This window comes from Mus musculus, chromosome 15 (genome assembly GCF_000001635.26).
Source record: "Mus musculus strain C57BL/6J chromosome 15, GRCm38.p6 C57BL/6J".
Lineage (NCBI taxonomy): Eukaryota > Metazoa > Chordata > Mammalia > Rodentia > Muridae > Mus > Mus musculus.
Genome location: NC_000081.6, coordinates 97,394,186 through 97,408,379, shown reverse-complemented (window position 1 = coordinate 97,408,379; position 14,194 = coordinate 97,394,186). Strand labels below are relative to the sequence as shown.

The window sequence follows — 14,194 nt, the reverse complement described above, 5'->3', positions numbered from 1 at the left end:
ATTAGACTATACTCTCTTCCTTGGTAACTTTGGGGACACCACCATCCCCAGGCTGGGCTCACCACGTGTGTCCATGGATCAACCCCACTGTTGTTTTGGCTTCCTTCCCAACTTCAGTCTCTCACCTGACAGGTATACAATGCTGTCTTATCCCTAATGCCATAGCTACTGTGGCCAAAATGAATGTCTGCCAGTACCGAATCCCTTCCCCTCCTCCCAGGTCCTAAGGCTCACACCTGCTCCCCTTGGTGGACCTCCTCCCGGGCTCTCCCTACCCCCGGGGGGTCTGGCTGCTTTGGGGACACCTGGGTCACCTGGATGATATCTAATCTACTCGAGTGTGCGTGGTTTAAGTCTTTTCTCTAGGAGCCCCTAAGCAAAGGGAGGATTCAAAAGGTGTGCCAAAGGTTTTCCCTGAAGTAAAACCTCCAGAGGCAGCTGAGTCTTAGTCACGACCTATTTCAACATGCATTTTAAAAAGCTGTGCCTCTGGCGGAATCCTGCCTTCTGGACACCACCCAGACTCTTCCTTCAGCCCCCATGAAATCTCGTCAGCTGCTGCGGCTCTAGCTCTTGGAATGAAGTCAGACAAGAAAACCTTACAGACGAGCACATTTCTTCATGGCTCTGCTGGAATTCCCCAAGGCGGGCAGGATTCTGGGGTAATAGGTGGACCCTGCTGTAGAGAAGGATTTGAACAGCCTGCAGCCTAGTGGACTTGGTGGTCAGATAAAGGTTGGTAATAATTCCACACAGCACGACATAGGTGTCCTGAGATTCTATGTGTTTCTAACAAAACTTCAGTGACGGACAATTCAGCCGTGCGTTCTTCCTTCATCTGGATCTTCCTCACAGCCCCGGGGCCTGGGACCCAGAAGAGGGGCAGCCTGGGCCCTGTGCACAGCAGAAGGTCAGCCAAAAAGGAGCTGATAAAGAGTGAATGAATGGATCATTTTAAAAATTGTTTATTCTTCTCTCATAGAATAGATCCTGAACCCAACTTCCCTTCCCCCAACTCCTCCCAGTACCCCCTACCTCCCTTCCCCCACTCCTCTCAGTCCCCCGCAACTCTCTTCTCCCCACTCCTCTCAGTCCCCCCACCTCTCTCCCCCCACTCCTCCCAGTCCTCCCTACCATCCCTCATTCCTCCCAGTACCCCCACCCCCCCCTTCCCTCCACTCCTTCCAGCCCCCCACCTCCCTTCCCCCCTCACTCCTCCCAGTCTCCCCACCTCCCTTCCCCCCACTCCTTCCAGTCCCTCCCACCTCTCTTCATCCCCTCCTCCCAGTCCCCCCACTTCCCTCCCCCCTCACTCCTCCCAGTCCCCCCCAACACCTCCTTACCCTCCATTCACCCCCTTACTTCCCACCTGACAAAAGCAAGCCTCCCAAGGACAGCAACTGCACACAGCAGAAGATACAAGGAGACCGGGAATGTCCTCTCACAGCAAGGCTGGTAAAGGAAAAGAATTCCAAGAACAGGTAAAAGAGTCAGAGACACCCCACCCCCTCACTCTCCCTGACAAGAGTCCCTCCCCCTAAAACACCAAGCCAACAACCATAACATATATGAAGAGTACTTAGCACAGAATGAACGGGTGATTTTTATATTTATAATTTTTATATGATTGTTTAGCCTGAATATATGTCTGTGTAACACGTGTGTGTAGGGGAGTCCAGAAAGGGCACCAGATCCCCTGGAACTGAATTTATAAATGGTTGTGGGCTGCTCTATGGGTACAGGGATCCTGTCTCCCACTTAATCTCTGCAGCATCTCTCCAGCCCATGAGTGATGTTGTAAGAATCTCCGGTAGCATCAAGATGCTCTGGTGCAGAAGAGACCCAGTCTTGTAGGAACATGGCCATTCATCTGAAAAACGCAGATTCTCTTTCTTCACAAACTCTGATTCTGATACCCTCCTCGTCCGTCTTTTTGTCTTCTTACTTTACCTAATTTCTCCCCCTGAAGACTGGTTCTCAACCTTCCTAACGTGGTGAGGCTTCAATACAGTTCCTCATGTTATGTTTTGTTGCTACGATGTAACTGTGATTTTGTGAGTCATAGTGTAAATAACTGATATATGCAGGATGTCTGATATGCCACCCCCTGCAAGGGGGTTATGTAGTGAGAATTTTGGTTTCCTTAAAAAAAATAATAATAAAGAAAACAAAAATAAGAATGTGCTTTCGTTTTAATGCAGGTGTGGGAACAGGGCAGGGTTGTTGGCTAGAGCATAGTAGGTTGTTTGCTGTTGGCTGTTGTTGGTTGTGGTTTGTTAAAAGGTCATGCACAAAGAAGAAACAACAACAAGAAGAAATTAGATATCCTGGTGGTGAAAATCAAACTTGCCCCAAGATGCCCTCATCAGCAGAAAGTAGTCTAACAGTAACACGCCCCTTTCCTTTCTATCCTTTTCTCTCTCCTGTCTGTTGTTCGGAAGGGTAGAGAAGGGTGGGACAAAGAAGAACTCATGAAGTAGCAAGAGACAGCTACCCTGTTGTGACCCACAGGTTCAAAACCACAGCTTGAGATGCTTGTCATTCTAGAGCAGCAACTACCTTGTCATTTCACGGAGAGGAGGGACAGGGAGTTCCCTGTCTCTTGGGAATTGGAACCCAGACAGGGTGCGGGGATATTTTCTGCTACTACAACCCACCTGCCTTGGGTAAGTTTCCTAGTGCCTGAACTTAAATTTATCACCTCAAAAAGTTTTCAGTGACAGTAGCTCTATATAGGTTTGTAAGGGCGATAAAAGAGGGGCTAAGGGGCTGGTGAGATGGCTCAGTGGGTAAGAGCACCCGACTGCTCTTCCGAAGGTCCAGAGTTCAAATCCCAGCAACCACATGGTGGCTCACAAGCATCTGTAACAAGATCTGACGCCCTCTTCTGGAGTGTCTGAAGACAGCTACAGTGTACTTACATATAATAAATAAATAAATCTTAAAAAAAAAAAAGAGGGGCTGAAAATACAATCTTGAAAGCTAAAGTTCTTTTATTTATTTTTACTTCTCCTTTTGGGGGTTGAACGCAGGGATTAATGCATGCTAGAGAGGTGCTTTACCACCGAGCTGTCTCACCTACTCTGTTTATACTTTTACTCTTGAGATAAAGGCTGGCTAACTTGCCTTGGATGGCCTTGAGCTTGTTATCTTTCTACTTCAGCCTTTACGGTAGCTGGGATCACAGGCCTGTGCCACCTGGCCCAGCTCTAAAGCTCTGGGTTTTATAAGCAATCATTGTTCTGCATGTGACCGCAAAGGGCCATCTGATAGCCTAGCACAGTGAGAGGCTTCCCTCGCTGAGGTCCACAGGCCTGAAGTGGTGTGGAAGCTCTCATAGATGCTCGCGCATGCTCTCATCATCAGTGCTTCATACTTAGAGTGTGGGTCAGGAAGACCACCCGAGAGTGTCCTAAGGGTATTTCTGGAAGGGGAGGTAGCTATGGAGAGAAGCATGAGTCTTCTGAGAAGACATGTGTGGTATGGCTGTGGCGTTAGGGTGGACAAAGGAAAAAGGGACACTGGAGAAAGACAGGGATGGCTCTCTGTGAGAGTTGGGGAGGTGGCTGAAATGACCAGCCATGATAGCTGGCTTTTGATGAAGAGCTTAACAACCAGCCAGGGGTTTTGCTTGATGTGTGACATTTGTGACATCTCCCTTATCTCCCACTGCGCCGGCTCCTGGAGGCTCCTGCAACTAAAGGCAGAGCTGCAACATGGCTCAAACCAGTTTCGACTGCTCCGGCTCAAATGCTAGCGGGCCTCCTCAAGTTGCTGAGGATGCTGGGAGCCAGTCGTCATCAAAAGAAAGACCAAAATGTGTCCAGTCACTGGGGATGTAGGGAAGAATGCTCTTTTTCCACTGTCATGTCTTCATTCCTCGGTGTGAATTCGGTAAGCCTTTGTGCAGTGACTGAATGTAAGATTAAATACTGAGTCCCAGGGACTTTTCTGAGGGTAGAGAAGAGAAAACAAAGAGCTTTGGGTCTGCTCTTTCCCCATGCCTCCCACATCTTGAGAAGAAATGTAAGGAGAGCATTTTGTGGCCCAAGGAGGTAAGATTCGGGTCAGTCATTTGGGAAATACAGCAGGGCAGTTAGCGGTGGTGAAGGGGAGTGGGGTGAGCAGGGAGCTCCTTTTCCCGAGCGTCTGTGAATTCATCTGAACTCTGAACTCTGTTCACCTGGGCAAGGACCACTAGGGCGTCTTGATGATGCCGTATGACCTCATCATATTTCTTATTAGCGACTTACCATATACTAGGTGTTTTATAAGAGGATGTGGAGAATTGTAATATCAATTTAAGTGACAGGGATGTTGAGTAGGCACAGGTGCCTAGACAGGTCTGCTCCTGCTCCGAATTCACGTCTTCCAAGGCGATACAGCTCAATAGTACAATGCTTCTCTCCAATGTACAATATCCTGGGTTGGTTTCTATTTTGTCTTGTAATAGGATCTCACGACGGGGCGTAAGATGCCCTGGAATTCACACTCCTCCTCGTGTCACCTTCTGAGTGCCTAGAACATCGGCATGAATTCCCCAGCCTGGTGGTAAGAACCCATTCCGTTGAAATAACTATAATACAATTACCACACCAAGAGTAGATTAAAAATTATATCAATAACATCAAATACCCAATCGGTATTCAATTTTCTCCAAGTTGCGTTCTTTTTAAGACGTTTTGTCAAATCAGTCTCAATAAGATACATACATACACAGTTGCTTTTTTAAATTTTAGGTTAACATAGAATATCACTATGACATTTTCTTTTTTTTTTAATTTTTTTTAAAGATTTATTTATTTATTTATTATATGTAAGTACATTGTAGCTGTCTTCAGACATTCCAGAAGAGGGGGTCAGATCTTGTTACGGATGGTTGTGAGCCACCATGTGGTTGCTGGGATTTGAACTCTGGACCTTCGGAAGAGCAGTCGGGTGCTCTAACCCACTGAGCCATCTCACCAGCCCTGACATTTTCATACATGTGTGCCACTACACTTTTTTCTAGTTTATCTGCCAACCCCATTACCTTCCCCCTCTCTCCAGACCCTCTTGCTGGTTCCCACACTTGTGATTTCACGTCACAGGAATCCCGTTACCCTTTCCACCTCCCATATGCTTTCTACACACACACACACACACACACACACACACACACACACACACACACCTAAGCCCCGAATATGAGAGCAAACACAGTCTTTTGAGGGGGGTTCCTACAAGTTCTCCTGTTGTCAGAGAAACAAATTGCAAGAGGTAAGACAGAACCCTGTTCAGTACAACTTTGTTGGCCTGGCTCATTCAAACTTCTGGAGTCTGAGCCCAATCGATTTATTTTTGACGTATTTAAATACAGTACAACTTTGGGAAAGTTTTCCCTGTGACAATTATCACAATAAAGCTTCGGGCATGGCTGCATTAAAACTCCTTTGCAAAGTACCTATGACTTCTTCCACAAGAATGGTTTCTATTGACTGGGAAAGAATGCTTAGGATAAGGCCGCCAAGGAGGAAGGTTTGTAATAAGCATAATAGCAAAACTCTTTTACAAGTGCAAGGGGCCTCTTCCATAAAGGTGAGTTCTATTGACAGGGAACCAGTGCTCAGGCTGGGGGAGATTCAGAAAAGACTCTGCCTCCACAGGATAGCAGTAGAGACCACCAGGTTATTTAACAACATCCACTTCAGCCTCCTAGGTGAACAGGTGTCAATGTCTTCCCTTGAAGAAAAAAGCCTGCGTGCTTAACAAGTCTGGCTTCTCTAGCGCTGCCTGCAAGCACATGGACTGCATGTCCTCTGTAGCCTTTGTCTGTCTGAGTCTGGCTTATTTTGATGAAATAAGTATTTCCAGTTCCATCCATTTTCCTGTGGGTGTTATAATTTCATTTGCCTCTGTGTCTAAAAAGTCTCATTGTGTCTATGAACCATATTATCTTTATCCATTCATCTATCAACAGACCTCCAAGCTGGTTCTATTTCCTGGCTATTGACTAGTCAGTCCCACAGTAGATACGGATGTGCAAATATCTTACCCTTACGGGTCCTACAGGTGGGCCCCATTGTTGTACTGCTGGGCCAAACAGCAGGTCTATTTTAGTATTGTTTTAGGAATCCCTCCTCATGTCCATGATGGCTGTATAAACTTACACCCCACCCCCAGCAGTGAATAGGGGTTCCTATTTCCCTACTGCTTTTTCAGCTTTTGTTAGTTGTTGTTGTTGTTGTTGTTGTTGTTGTTGTTGTTTTAAATGACAGCTGTTCAGACTGGGATGAGATGGAATCTCAGAAGTTTTAATTTGCATTTCTCTTATTTCTAGAGATGTTGAGCACTCTCCTAAGTATTATTGCCCAGTTTATTTCTTACTCAAGATTTGTGCATTCTGGAGGGCTGGAGAGATGGGTCAGCAGCTAAGAGCACTGTCTTCTCTCCCAGGGTCCTAAATTCAATTCCCAGCAACCACATGGTGGCTCACAACCATCTGTAATGGGGATCCGATGCACACTCTTCTGGTGTGTGTCTGAAGACAGCTACAGTGTATTCATAGAAATAAAAATAAATAAATAATATTTTAAAATGAAAGAATTTTGTATTCAGCTTGTCAGCCATTGGTTGATTGATTTGTGCGGGTTTTATATTTATCTTTTGAAGTTACTGATATATTTTAGGTATTAATCCCCTGTCTGGTGTGTGTTCAATAGTAATTTTTCCCATCTGATAGGATGCAATTAATTTATAAGAACTTTTTGATCTCTGACTCTTTCCTGTCACCATTTTCATCCCCATCAGAGAAATTAGAAAATACAATCTTCAGTTGGTCTGGATTTTTAACCAATCACACCTCTAATATGTAGGCATAAATTCTTCTCAACTTACTTTAATAAGGGTTCAACCTCTCCTCTAGCCCACCAGAGATAGTGGTAAAGAAAAGTTATTAGGACACAGGGGAAGTAGACCTGTTTAGAAATAGTTCTTTGGGGGTGAGTGCAGTCCATTAGCAAACACCAAACATGAATCAGCAGCTGCAGATCAGTCCACTGTGCAGACACCACACAGGGACCAGCCAGGGCAGTTCAATGTAGAAGAAACCGCAAGGCTCGCTAACCAGCTGGAGGCAGCAAGGAGCCAAAGGAACCTCACGAGAAGTTCTTTGGCGAGTTCCTCTCGAGGGCGTCACCACTAGTGGAGCTCAGCAATGGATGTAAGGTGAACCAATGCATGCATGCTGTTAGTGAAGAACAGCGAGGCGGAGCAAAGCAAACCAACTCCCACTGTCTGTGGGCTCTTATTTATGTTCCTTCATCACATAAAGTGTCCTTTCATGTGTCTGCTATAGCAAGACAAAAAATCCTTCACCTGTGTTTGCTTCAGGAAAACAGTCTTTCATGTGTCTGCTTTAGCAAGACATCCTGTCACCTGTGTGCCCCAGCAAAACATCATTTGGCATAACTGGCTTTTCAAAGAAACCAGAAGTTTCCACTTCACTAATGTGTTATGGAATAATAACTCTTGTTTCATCTGAGAAGGGTATTTAATTCTAGAACTGTGAATATATTTCTTTAGTAGTTTTTTTTTGTTTGTTTGTTTGTTTGTTTGTTGTTTGTTTGTTTGTTTGTTTTTGCTAGAATACCTTATGAGAGATATTGTGTGCTTCTTCTAGGAAGAACAGAGTCTAGCCATCTCTTGTTGAGTTCGGTTCCAGTGAGGATCATGATCTAGAGGCATTCTTATTAGCTGGAATCCTCTAAATAGGCTCTTCCTTCTCCTCTCTTCGCTGAAGTGAACATGGGGAAAGACAGCTGAAAGCTGCTTGCTGTAGGACAAGAGTGAGATGCTCCAGCATCCTCCATGACTTCCAGCGGTGGGTTCAGTTGTAGCAGTCCCCCAATTATTTAGTTATTTGATTTCTGTTTTCTGAGTGAAGATGCCAAAGCCAGCAGCCTGACAGGGACCAAATCCTGGTTGTACTGGTCATGTAACTTTGAACCAGGCCTTTAACATTCCTGAGTCTCACCATGCACATTTGGAAGTCAGTACCTTTAAGGGCTCTTTTATCCAGTAGCTCTCCTGAGGATTAAGTGAAACTGTGTGTGTTTGAGAAGTTCTTGGTATATGGTAAGGGTAAGGTTGGTGAGGAGAAGGACAAAGGAAAGATCGACTAGCATCTGGTTTGTTCAGGAGAAACCCTGAGAACAGAAACTGTAAGAACCAGGGCCCATTGCCTGCCTACAGGATGGGGTAGTTATGGGGCAGAAAGAGGGGAGAGAAAAGGGGGCTGAATTTTTGTGTGTTTGTTTTGGCCTCTAGTCAGCCAGGGTAACCAGGGAAGCAGAGTGTGTAGTGGATTAAAGAATGGTTGGGCATGGTGGAGCATGCTACTCTGGAGGCTGAGGCAGGCATAGCTCTGCGAGTTCGAGGCCAGCCTAGCCTACGTGGTGAGTTCCATGCCAATCAAAGTTGCATAGTGAGAGTGAGACTCTGTCTCAAGGAGAGAGAGAGAGAGAGAGAGAGGGGGGGGGGAGAAGACGGGAGGAACAAAAGGAAGAAAAAGAAAAAAGAGTAGGAAGGGATAGACGGAGAGACAATGGGAGGAAGGAAGGAAGGAAGGAAGGAAGGAAGGAAGGACGGAAGGAAGGACGGAAAGGATAGGAAGAAACTAGGCAACCAGTAGTTATTAGGAGTTTGACAGGGTTAGAGCCTAAACACTTTAGGTTGTTTTGTTTTGTTTTGTTTTGTTTTGTTTTGTTTTGTTTTGTTTTGTTTTTTCGAGACAGGGTTTCTCTGTATAGCCCTGGCTGTCCTGGAACTCACTCTGTAGACCAGCCTGGCCTCGAACTCAGAAATTCGCCTGCCTCTGCCTCCTAAGTGCTGGGATTAAAGGCGTGTGCCACCACACCCAGCTCAATACTTTAGCTCTTGAAACCGTCATGGTGTCATCAAACTGGAGAAGTTTTACAAAATGGCGTGACCAACGCTCACAATAAACCCAATGTGTTTGCCATCATTAGTGGTGTTATTTTTAAAAGTGGACTTGAGTGGATTATAGATGATGGCATAGCGTAACAGAATCTCCAAGGAACTCTAGTGTGGAGCTGGGAAGGGGAAGCAGGAGGTTTGAAGAGATGATGGCTGGATTATGCTTTCACGATAGGCGGAGGATGCGGCTCCGTTGGAAGGGTGCTTGCCAGCTTCCAGGTAGCCAGAGCACCGCAGAAACTAGACACGGCGGGGCAAGTCTGCAGTAGCAGCTCTTGGAAAGTGGAGACAGGATGGATACAAGCTCAAGCTTGTGAGGCTAGACTGGGCTATATGGGATCCTGTCCTAAAAGAAAGAAGGAAGACGGCCCAGGGACTGAACCTTTTCATTTGTTCATCAAGAACACCCTGAGCTTCGTTCAGTCAACACAGCAGCCTCTTAGTGCTTAGTTTCTCCATCACAGCTACGACTGATGGTAGCGCACACCTACTAGATCACTGTCCTGCACAATGCCTGGCACACAGTAGGCAGTCAAATTTTAGTTATACTGAAAATTACAGCTCAGGTCAGAGTCTCATAAGCCCTGATAATCTCTGCCTAAAATTTTCTCTTTCTATAACCAGAACTGTAAACACAAAAATCCAAGGAAACTGTGTTTCACACAAACATTTGTAAGAAAGAGTTATCTGTCTGTTTAGAGCGATAAACAACTGTGCAGGGGCATGTTCCAGTAGCCCACAATATATTTTAAATGATATTTGGTGATCAAATAAACAAAGAGCATTTGAAGCGCTGGGCCCATGTCTAAGTGGGTTTTCTGGCCTCTTGCTTCTGGCCTCTTGCAGCCGTCTCGGGTGTACCTTCTGTTCCACAGAGCTCAGGCTTTTGGTGTTCTTATCTACATATTATAAATTGGGGACATTTCATCTGATATGCTGTGTGCTTTAAAGAGGCAGTATTTTGTCTTCCAGACGTACTGATTTGTCATCCATAAAGACTGCAGACAAGACAGTCCTTAAGAGACAGATGCTATGGAATGAATTATTGATCAAAAACCATGAACAAGTTAGAAGATAAAATGTTTACTAAATCCTTAAAAAAAATATGTATTTCCTACCTTCAACTCCAGAGATCTGTCAACAGTAGAGAAATATGTATGTATACAGGTGAACACTGGTAGGGCCAATATGCAAGAGCCTTGAATTTTAGACAGTGGTTCCCAATCTTTCTAATACTGAGATCTCATCATATGATTTCCAAACAGGCTGAACCAAACATCTGTGTGTGTGTGTGTGTGTGTGTGTGTGTATTTTTCCTAACCACAGTCATCTATAACTGTCAATCATGGTGTCCTGCCAGGAGAGAATGCATTCTACAGACACTTTTGCCCCTCCCTTTGGCTATCACACTTTTGAAACAATGATCTCTGTACTGGCTAGTTTTGTATCAACTTGACACAGCTGGAGTTATCACAGAGAAAGGAGCGTCAGTTGAGGAAATGCCTCCATAAGATCTGGCTGTGGGGCATTTTCTCAATTAGTGATCAAGCGGGGAGGGCCCCTTGTGGGTGAGACCATCTCTGAGCTGGTAGTCTTGGTTCTGTAAGAGAGCAGGCTGAGCAAGCCAGGGGAAGCAAGCCAGTAAAGAACATCACTCCATGGCCTCTGTATCAGCTCCTGCTTTCTGACCTGCTTGAGTTCCAGTCCTGACTTCCTTGGTGATGAACAGCAGTATGGAAGTGTAAGCTCAATAAACCCTTTCCTCCCCAACTTGCTTCTTGGTCATGATGTTTGTGCAGGAATAGAAACCCTGACTAAGACAGTCCCCAAGGAGTTGAAATTTCCCCCAGGAAATTTCCTGGGAGAATGCTGTGCAGCAGTTTCTTCTAAGGGCAAAACCTTCCATCTTGGGAGGAAACTTTTTAAGACATAGGATGTGACAAGAGCAGGTTTTAAGCAGGGTGTTTACAGGGAGTGAAACAGGATGGTCTAAGGAGAGGCAAAGCCCTCCCTCTTGCTGGGAAGCTCATTAAGACTGGAAGTAGACAATTCAAACAGCTTCAGGAAGTCCCTGAAACTGAACAGATTCACTAGGCTTCTCTCCTCTAGAGTATATAGGCAGTAAAGAATCCTTCACTCATTCTCTGACAAGCTAAATTGTCTATAAGATCCTCAGACAAGCAGAGCTGCCTGGAAGATATGCAGAACAACTGAACTCCCTGCTCAGCACACCTCCATCCTATTGATCTGCCTGCAGGCTATGCAGTGTGCTTCAGATTGCCAGCTTTCATGAGCTGTCATCCATGCAGCCTGGGCTTTGGTGATGGCAACTGTCTGAGTCACTTCTGCTTTTGTAAGCGTCTTAGTGTTCTATTGCTGTGAGTAGACACAATGACCAAGGCAATGCTTATAAAGGAAAGCATTTGATTTGGGCTGGCTTGGAGTTTCAGAGGCTTAGTCCATTATCATCGGGGCAGGAAGCAATGGTGGCACACAGGCAGGTATGGTGCTGGAGAAGTAACTGCAAGTTTTACATATTGATCTTTAGACATCAGATAGAGACAATGGGCCTGGTGTGGGCATTTGAAACTTCAAAGTCCATCCCTAGCAATGCACCTCTTCCAACAAGACCACCCTTCCTAATCCTTCCAAACAATTCATTAGTCAAGTATGCAAATATATGGGAGCCATTCTCATTCAAACTACCACGGTAACCTTAGTAAACTCACTGGTTCACCAGGTTGGACTTTGGTGGTATCCTCCCTTTGGGCAGCTGTTGGCGCTCTATTAGGTGTGAGTGGATATCTGTTTTAACCTCCCCATGAACAATGTCACACAACACACTAGGAAAAGGCTGAAGCCCGTTGTCAGCCAGAGGACGAAATTGCCTCCCTGGAAGAGATTTAACACAGTTGACAACTTGTCAGACCACCGGGTGAGAGAGACAGTGATTGGCTGGACCACACCTTGTTTAGTTATTGGGGTCTCTTGTTATTTATTTTAACTCAAATCTTCAAGAAGGATCTGAAGGCAGAGCACCTGTCATGAGTTCCCCTGGAACCTACGGGCTCCTGAAGGTTGATCTCTGACCTCTCTACCCCACCCCCATCCTTGACACCCATGGGCCAAATAATAAGTAAAAACTTGTATCTCAGGTCAGTACTTCAGTGATAACCTTGGGTTTTGGGAGGGTGTCTTGGTTTCCTTATTTGTTCCCCTCCTAACATGACCACATTGGGTACGTCTCCTCTCTCTCTGTTGACTGGCAATTACATCTTTAATTGGCCTATTGAGGACAAGTGGCGGAGCCTAGCTTGTAAGGGCCGCCAGGACCCGGGCTTCAACACTCATCTGGTACAGAATGAGACAGCCAGAACCACTCCCCTGGTGTATCAGAATTCTATAATTTGACTTTCAAGAGTGTTTTGTTTTGTTTTTTTTTTTTTTAGATGAAACCATCTTTAATTAACAAAGATACAGTTTTCCCTAGTGGTGGGAAGATTGGGGTCTTGTGTGTGTCACTCAGCAGTAGTGAGAACCTGGGCTCAACTGGAAGCATCAAAAATGACTGAGAGTGACCATTCTGACATTTCTCAGTTTAAACCCCTGCTTGGCAGAATACTGGCTTTTCAAACATGCCCCCTCTTCCCGCTCTCCCTCACTACCAGCAAGCCGGTTATCCCACATGTGGTCCCTTCCCAGTGGGCTAGAATCATGAGCCAGGAGAAGCCATTTGTCCTGGTTTGTTCCCAAGCGATTGGTTACTCTGTAGCATGCTTTTCTCTTCTGCCCTACTTCTGAATTCTTGTTTGCATACACCTTCATTAGGATGAGGTCACCCGTGGCAGGAGAGGTTAATCTTGACTGTTTTTTTAACAAAGCAGAGCCATAACCTGTACTGTCCCTGCTCCTGCCCTTACATGTCAGCTTCCCCTCCCTTAGATCTGGGTACTGTTGTAGATATTTCTCTCTTCCAGGAGCATTCACTGTGTCGTCTGGATTAAAGGCAGTGTGAGTAGGCTGAATCTCCTCCTCCTCCTCCTCCTCCTCCTCCTCCTCCTCCTCCTCCTCCTCCTCCTCCTCTTCCTCCTCCTCCTCCTCTTCCTCCTCTTCCTCCTCCTCTTCCTCCTCCTCCTCTTCCTCCTCCTCCTCTTCCTCCTCCTCCTCTTCCTCCTCCCCCTCCCCCTCCCCCTCCTCCTCTCTGTATGTGTGTGTGTTTCTGAAAAGTGGACTCAAGTACTCACACAAGTTAGGCAAGTACTCTACCATTGAGCCATATCCCGAGACCTTTATCATATTTTAAACCACTGACAAGAATCATCTTTGACCGGTCTCTAAACCTACAGGACATGAGACAGTATATTTCCTATGCACTTATTGAAGTCTGTTGTATATGTGTACACACACATGTGTATATGTGTACATAGATATCCAGAATAACCATATGCCTTCACGGGAAGGGATAAGAGAAAGAATACTGGAGGTGTTCCGTATCCCATCATCCTCTGGGAGGACTGAGCTCTGGAGCAGTGGCTGAGGTGGCTGGAGAGGTGAATCTGAACTGTGGAGAGCTGGAACTCAGGCAATCTCTTGGATCCAAGCAAGGAGAACTGCGGAACGCGAGCCACCGAAGCCACGCCCATTTTCCTTTTGTCTGAGGTCTAGTCATGCAATGTGTGCTCTTTTTCCTAGGCGCATGTTAGACAACACCTTTCTGGAAAGAAATCAAGAGTGAAGCAAGCCAGAGCATCGGAATGCTGCACGGACGCCTGCTTATGTCTTTCGATTCAAGGCCATCATTTTCAAAAAGCAAGGGAATGTTTTGTCTTCAGGCTAAGCAGCTTTCGTAGCTCTGCGCTTTCTAGGGCTGTGGGGTTAGAAAGCAGCCATTGATCCAGCTTGCTAAGGCGACTGCCCTGGCTGTCCTCTAGCCTTGATTTTTCTAAAGCAAACGCCTGACCGTAAAATAATCGAAGGGGCTCTAGCAGGCCTGAGCACCGCAAGCATAGCTCTGGCAGGCCTTCTCCTCCCCCCTTCTCTTTCCTTTGCTAAGCCGCAGATCCCATTCCTAAAGCTAGCCACCAAGGCTAGCTTTCCCCTTATTTGGCCAATAACCTGTCCAATGAGAATGAACTAACTCATCCCAACAGGGTTTCCCCTTTCCCCTTTATAAACTGCATTTGCCTATGGGCCAGGGCTGCCTCCTCTCTATCCAGAG

General features: G+C 45.9%; 1 long non-coding RNA gene across 3 annotated transcripts; it reads left to right on the top strand.

Annotated features, from left to right (window-relative positions):
• The first annotated feature begins 1,332 nt into the window (after positions 1 to 1,332).
• On the top strand, positions 1,333 to 13,736 carry Gm41393. 3 transcript variants are annotated; one of them, XR_875638.3, is made up of 4 exons: positions 1,333 to 2,666; positions 3,688 to 3,894; positions 4,454 to 4,551; positions 13,669 to 13,736. It is a non-coding gene; the product is annotated as a predicted gene, 41393 (long non-coding RNA). The 3 variants fall into 3 exon arrangements; XR_875639.2 differs by lacking the exon at positions 13,669 to 13,736 and having other exon boundaries at positions 1,333 to 1,481; positions 2,512 to 2,666; positions 4,454 to 4,715; XR_875637.3 differs by lacking the exon at positions 13,669 to 13,736 and having other exon boundaries at positions 4,454 to 4,715.
• The last annotated feature ends 458 nt before the right edge of the window (positions 13,737 to 14,194 follow it).